Genomic DNA, 6817 nt, shown 5'->3' with positions numbered 1-6817 from the left:
TACCAGTGGTGCCTTTGTCCAGAATTATTTCGTCTCTGCACATCCTGATTACCATGTGTGTGTGACCGTAATAAGGAAAAGGAAGGTAAGCAGAAGATGTATGGTGAAGCAAGGCGGCAGAGGATACATTAGACAGTTTCCCAGATGGAAAATGGTGAGGGGTGGATCAAGCTCAGCATTGAGGGCTGGCTCCTTTGTCGAACAGACGACTGGTCAAGGAGGTATAATATGAGTATATGCATGCTTTAACATCAACAGTTGAGAAATGAAGCTGAAACCTGATGGGAGTTCTTAGGGGTGGAAAGCACCTGATGTTGGATGGACGCAGGCCTCCAGCTGAATATGTGAAGACATGTACTAACCGTGTCGGTTGGTTCGTCACTACGTGTGGTTCATCACTACGTGCCTTGGTTCAGTTTTTTCATTTCTAGTAGTGGGGCGTTCGCCAATTGTGTGATGCAGACGCTTGTGTCTGTTGACAAAGATCCTAGGAGTAGCTGATAAAACGCATGTGCTTGCAGCCCCTCCCAGTTTATATACTACTCATGCATTGTGGAGAGTTTTTCTTCCAGGTACAACTTACTATTTCCTCTGGTTCACAAGAGAGATGAAGCGTCTTACGCTAAATTATTTATTAAATAGAATATCTTATTCCTAAAAATTGTTGGGATGGCCGAATGGTCTAAGGCGGCACATTCAGGGTGTGTTTTGTAAGGGCGTGGGTTCAAATCCCACTCTCAACAAATTAAATTTTCTTTTTCTCTAATAATTTTTTATCCTCATTTCCTCGATGGATTATTCTTTGTTCGAAACGTCCAGCTGTAAGTAATCCGAAATTGTTTCTTATGTTGGGCCGGAGTCATTCAGTTGCAGGCCCAGCTTCCCAAGGCCTCCATTATTTGCTTTCGGCACAATAGGAAAGGCTTTCTATCTTTTCCTTTCCTTTTTTTTCTGTCAATCGGGAAGCCTTGCTGAAGGCGAGAGTGAATTGGCTGGTCCAGGCGCGCGGAACCCCCAACTTCGTTTTTGTTTTGTTGTTTTCTCATGTTTTTGTTTTTTCCTTTCTTTTTTTTATACTTCCAAATATTCTAAATAAATACTCCCCCTTTTCAAAAGTAAGTGTCTCAACTTTAGTACACCTTATTTTAGCGCGGAAGGTGCATATTACAAAAACACTTTACATCAAACATTGAAAACAATGTTGACCAAACCTTTGAAAAATGTTAAATGCGTATAGAGAAAATATTTCTCATGTATACTAAAAATGCATACAAAAAAAGAATTGGTGAGAAAAAAAAGTTGATCATGTATTTAAAAACTGTTAGTCAAGCATTTTTTAAAACAAGTATTTTAAAAATATTAATCGAGCATTCAAAAAATGGTAAATGTGTATAGAAAAAATGCTGACCATGTATTAAAAAATATAAGTCTTGTATTTGACAAATGTAATCAAGCATTTGAAAAAATTTAAATGTGTATAGAATTTTTTGACCATGTATTAAGAAAATGTTAATCTTATACCTGAAAAATGTCAATAAAGCATTTAAAAATGTTGAATGTCCATAGATAATATATTGGCTATGTACTAAAAATATTAAACTAGTATTTGAAAGATGATGAACATGTTTTAGGAAAATGTATTACATATATACCAAAATAATTACAATCAATATGGAATAAAAGTAGACATAAAAATAAGTTTTCAAAAAATGTAACTCATGCATTTGCAAAATGTCAAGCATCTACATGAAATATTTTTTCTGATGTTTAAGAAAAAATTGTTGAATGTGTTTTGAAATAGTTAACATGTGTTGAACAAAAAAAGAGACCGATGAAAATCGACATAGAAACAAAGAAAAAAAAATTACCAATTAAAAAATAAAACAAAGCAAAAGAATGAAAACCAAAGAAAACCAACGAAACGAATGCAAAAGAATGAAACCAAGAGAACCAAAAAAAGAAATAAGGAAAAACAAAGAAAAGCGATTAAAAGCAACAAAAATATCAGTGAAAACAGCAAGAAACAATTAAAAACAAAGAACAACAAAAAACCCGTGACAACTGAGAAAGAACAAAGAAAACCAGTGAAAACTGAGAAAGAAACAAAGAAAACCAGCGAAAACTGAGAAAGAAACAAAAAAGCCACAAGGAAAACGAAAAAACAACAAAAACCATGAATAAATGAAAGAAAACTGATGAAAACAAAAAGGACAAGCAGAAAACCCAATGGAAAATAGAGAAGAAAGAAAAAACCGAAAGAGAAAAAATGGATTTAGAAAACACTCGCTCGCGAGCGACCGTCGTGTGCCATCGATCGAAAAAGAGAGGGCAAACGGGCTGGCCCAAGTCTATGCGGGATGAAGATTTCCTTCGATGAGAGGAGCTATGGTCTCGCTATAAGCGAGCCATAGCTCTGCAGTGTCAATCTTGCTTAGAAAATATTTCGTACAAAAAGAGTTCTTAGAAAATAAAGCAGACTTTGCTTTCGGAGAACCTTTCTCGTAGTTCACATGTTGTTGAGAATGGTGAATGATGTTGTTGCTGCTTGTTTGTTGCTTGTTGTTGGTTGCGTCGCCTTTTTTTATTTTAAATTTTATGCTTGTGTGCAACCTTAATGGCTCGACTAAGTCTTTATAATGTATCGTTGCAAAGGCTAGGTATTAGTGGTATCCTCTTGATATTATTATATTGCCCTTTGTTGAAAAAAAACAAGGACTTGCACTTGAATTTTCATACTGCTTTGAGAAAACTCCTTCATGTATTGTGATTGGAAGGAACAAAAAAATTGGACATTTCTTGATAATATAGCTAAGTACACTCGTTTTGCTATGGATAAAACGAATTAGAACACCCAGAGTATTGCTACGGATAAATTTTGACTAGACTCGAACACAAAGTTAAGGCCCAACTTAGTCTCTAAAACGTCTTTGCCTTTGATTTTCATGGAATATATTCGTTGTTCGTAATGTCCAGTTGTAAGTAATACAGAGTTGTTTCTTATGTTGAGTCAGAGTGATTCAGTTTGACGCCCAGCTTCCCAAGGCCCCATTATTATTTGCATTCGGCCCAATAGGATAAGCCCTGTGGCTTTTCCTTTCCTATTTCTTTCTGTCAATCTTTCTTAGAAAATGAAGCAGGTGTGGCTTTCGGAGAACCTTTCTCGTAGTTCACATGTTGGCGAGAATGGTGAATGATTGTGTTGTTACTTGTTTGTTGCATGTTGTTGGTTGCGCCGCCTTTCTTTATTTTTATTTTTATGGTTGTTTGCATCTTTAATTGCTGGACTAAGTCTTCATAATGCATTGTTGCAAAGTCTGGGTATTATGAGTGTCATTTTTTTAGAACAGTAATGATTGTATTAATCAGGGTAGCTCATTACAATCCTGCTGGTCCATTCCACAACCAAACAGCAGTACGGGGGATCGAATGTCCCATTTGGGCTAACATATGACTAACTTTATTTCTACTCCTACTCACATGTGATATCACATGCTCTACAGGTGATCTGTTCTGGTCCGTCTCATTGATCATGTTGGTAGTAGTGGTGATATCAGTTTCCGGTATGAATGGTTCGTTGTCGCTCCACTCCAATGCGAGGGCAATTCCCTCCCTACATGCTTGTACATCCGCCTCAAGTGGGCTAGCGCAGGAAATAATGAACCTGCATGATGAATAGATAGTTGCCAGCACCCACGGTAATGTCTGACTCCCTCCAAGCTCCATCAACATTCACTTTAATCCATCCAGCAGGAGGCTTTGTCCAACGCTCCGGCAGCCGTGTGCAGGAACTCGGCGTGCTTCTCACCATGGATTGTCGGCGGCGTTGTCCTTAAGTTACCACCATTTTCCCTTTAGCCAGATCGCTATGGGGATGTCATCTTGATATTATTATATTGCCCTTGGTCGGAAAAAAAACAAGGACTTGAACTTGAGTTTTTCGTACTGCTTTGAGAAAACTCCTTCAGGTATTGTGGTTGGAAGGAACATAAAATGGCAACGGGAAAAGAGAAACTTGGATATTTATTTATAATATAGCTAACTAACCATCGTGTTGTTATGTATAAAACAAATTAGAACACCCAAAGTGTTTCGACGACTAAATTATGACAAGACCCAAACACAATGTTAAGGCACGACAACATCAGGCCTACACCAAACAGATGCAAGATCACAGGAGTAGCATAAAATGTATACATTTACATTCGCAAGCTTGTTATGGAACAAAGATAACAAAACAAGCTTGCAGTAGAACGTCCATTGATGTTCCTAGAGTTGAAGAACCTTAGAGAGATGGCTAACACAACAAAGATTCCCATGGCGAGCAATACTGCTAGTTACTTGACCGTCATGCCTTGTTGAGTGATACGACCACCATTGTGTCCTTTGCAAGCATGTCCTGCAAGTTTCCCTCCAGGCTCCAACGTTGCTCCTCGGGACTCATCCATTATGTCTCCGAAATGCTGCACAATTTTTGCCTCAAACACGGCTCTCATCTCATCACAAGCATGCTTGCGTGCGGAGAGCATCGTCCGTATCTGTTGTAGGGCCATGTGCCCACATCTCCATGATTGAAAAGGAGTCCTCTTCTTGAATGATCTCTATCAGCTCCTCTATGTAAGTCAGACATCTGGCCCACACTCTTATGCTTTTGATCTGTTCACTTTAAGGACGAGCCCGAGTCCATGATAACTAAATCCTAGAAGATGATGCCTAGAACATTGATGTGAAGAATGGAAGATGATGCCTAAAACTATACCTTTCTTTAGTTATAATGAGATCTTGAGACACACTTATGGTTGTACCTCAACCCCTGCTTGTTTGAAGTTATGGTATGCCATTTTGTAAGAAACTAAGATCGAGAAATGATTTTGTGCTATTGCTATGTCATTTTGTGAGGGCTGAGAATTGTTTACGTATATGCTTATTTGATGTTTTGTCATTTTTGTGAGAATTTGAGAGCTTATTTGGTGATGTGCATTTATCCTATGTCACTTTGTGACAATCCAAGAGCTTTTGATGGTGTGCACATCTGCTATGTCATTTTGTGAGGGTTCGAGAGCTTATGTGAATTCTGGGCTATGTCTTATGTATACGTGTTGAGATAACCCGATGGATATTCATCAGGTTTTGACATGGGCATAATTTTCCGCCCATGGGTTTTTTTGTGGACAGACAGAGAATGACTTCATGGATTTGGGTATGGACTTGACATTGGTCAACCCGAGACGAACCTGGCCCAGTGCCATCTTGAAATATGGAATGGACATCTATCATATCGCTTTAATTGTCTTCCAAAATAGTTTTGTATCACTTGTCCTTTTAGTAGTGTTGTTGGCATTTTAGAAGTGGGAAATTTATGGTAAAAAAAACATGCATTAGACAATGAATAATCAAAGAGCTTCTTCTGTTATAGAGCATAAAGAGCCATCTTTACTACTCCATCTACCTTGGTTTGTAAGTATGACCACTAATTTAGTCAACAAAATATGAGTTATATGCCACCCAAATCAAGATTCAGAAATAGATGTGGAAGAGGCAAAGGGAGGAGCGGGGTTGCAAATTATACAGTTGAAATGTTAATATGATGATATAGACATACACACAATATTTTAGTGACCATATTAATGATCAAAGCTTTCATTCAAATATCTGCGAAACTTATAAACCTGGCCGGAGAGAGTATTGCCTCTCAGAATGATCCTAGAGGACCAAGACTTTCGACTCTTGGGCTCTGTGATGCTTGAAATTTATCAAAAGTAATAAGAATAAAAGTTTAGAAATTTTATAAACCATCCCACATGTACACTTGAGCATGCGCTACATATTTTTAAAAGTTAATTAATAATTTTTCTAGTTTGTTTGCTACACGAAAACTTAAATGTGTGGATGTATAATGGTGAGTGGTAAATCCATTACAGATTCACCTATTTATAGTTTGTGTCAGCTAATATTAAAGATTATTTTCTGTGTAAAATACTGTGTAGGTCCATTGTGAGCATCTGCATGCAAATTTATTTATTTTTAGGGTTTTTGAAAGCACGAAACATGAATATAATTTTGAACTTGCAAATAAACCTTGGTAAAGTTGCAGACATCAGTTACAATTATGGGTTTCACGGGCATCAGATTTGAGATTTGTCAATTATTTTCGCCCCGGATGCATTTGTTTGGGTGGTATATGAGGTGAATTTGGTCCGTGTTCCCTTCTTGCCGCTTGGATATCCCTCAAAAAATCCACCCCCCCCCCCCCCCAAAAAAAGAAAAGATTAAAGCGCAGGATTAGTTTATCTGCCCTCATCCTGCTACCCCGTGGATGCCTCGACCCCGAATGTGAACCTATTAGTATTTTCTTAATCTGAAATCTCATAGTTGTTGATTATAAATCTAGCGCAATAGAAGATTTAATTCGAGCTACTAACAAAAAAGCGAATATCAATTCCAAAGTTTTTTGGATCAGACGGGCGGTTGTTGTACAATATGAGAAAAAAATATTTGGAAAAAATATAAATGCAATAACACGTTTTTTTACTCTCCAACTACAATGAAACTTTTTTTTTTTGAGACAAAGTACTGAAAAAACAAATATCAATTCCAAAGTTTCCGCATCAGATTGGCGCTTGTTGTATAAGATTGGAAAAATTATTTGAAAACAAATGTAATTGCAATGAAACTTTTTTTTTGACTCACCAAATACAATGAAACTTGGCAGGAGTATGATAAGACTAAAAACTGCTCAAAATTCAAAGCTGATCACAAATCTCTAGCGTGCATGGTTCTGACATGGTCCAGGCCAAGCCCAGCTTGTTTGAGAATGAGA

At 37.4% G+C, this 6817-nt stretch overlaps 1 non-coding gene across 1 annotated transcript; it reads left to right on the top strand.

The window, feature by feature from the left end:
• The first annotated feature begins 663 nt into the window (after positions 1-663).
• Positions 664-743, top strand: TRNAL-CAG (transfer RNA leucine (anticodon CAG)). The gene has a single exon. It is a non-coding gene; the product is annotated as a tRNA-Leu (tRNA).
• The last annotated feature ends 6074 nt before the right edge of the window (positions 744-6817 follow it).

The sequence above is a fragment of the Aegilops tauschii genome, chromosome 3 (assembly GCF_002575655.3).
Source record: "Aegilops tauschii subsp. strangulata cultivar AL8/78 chromosome 3, Aet v6.0, whole genome shotgun sequence".
Taxonomy (NCBI): domain Eukaryota; kingdom Viridiplantae; phylum Streptophyta; class Magnoliopsida; order Poales; family Poaceae; genus Aegilops; species Aegilops tauschii.
This window is presented reverse-complemented; position numbering and strand designations above follow the sequence as displayed.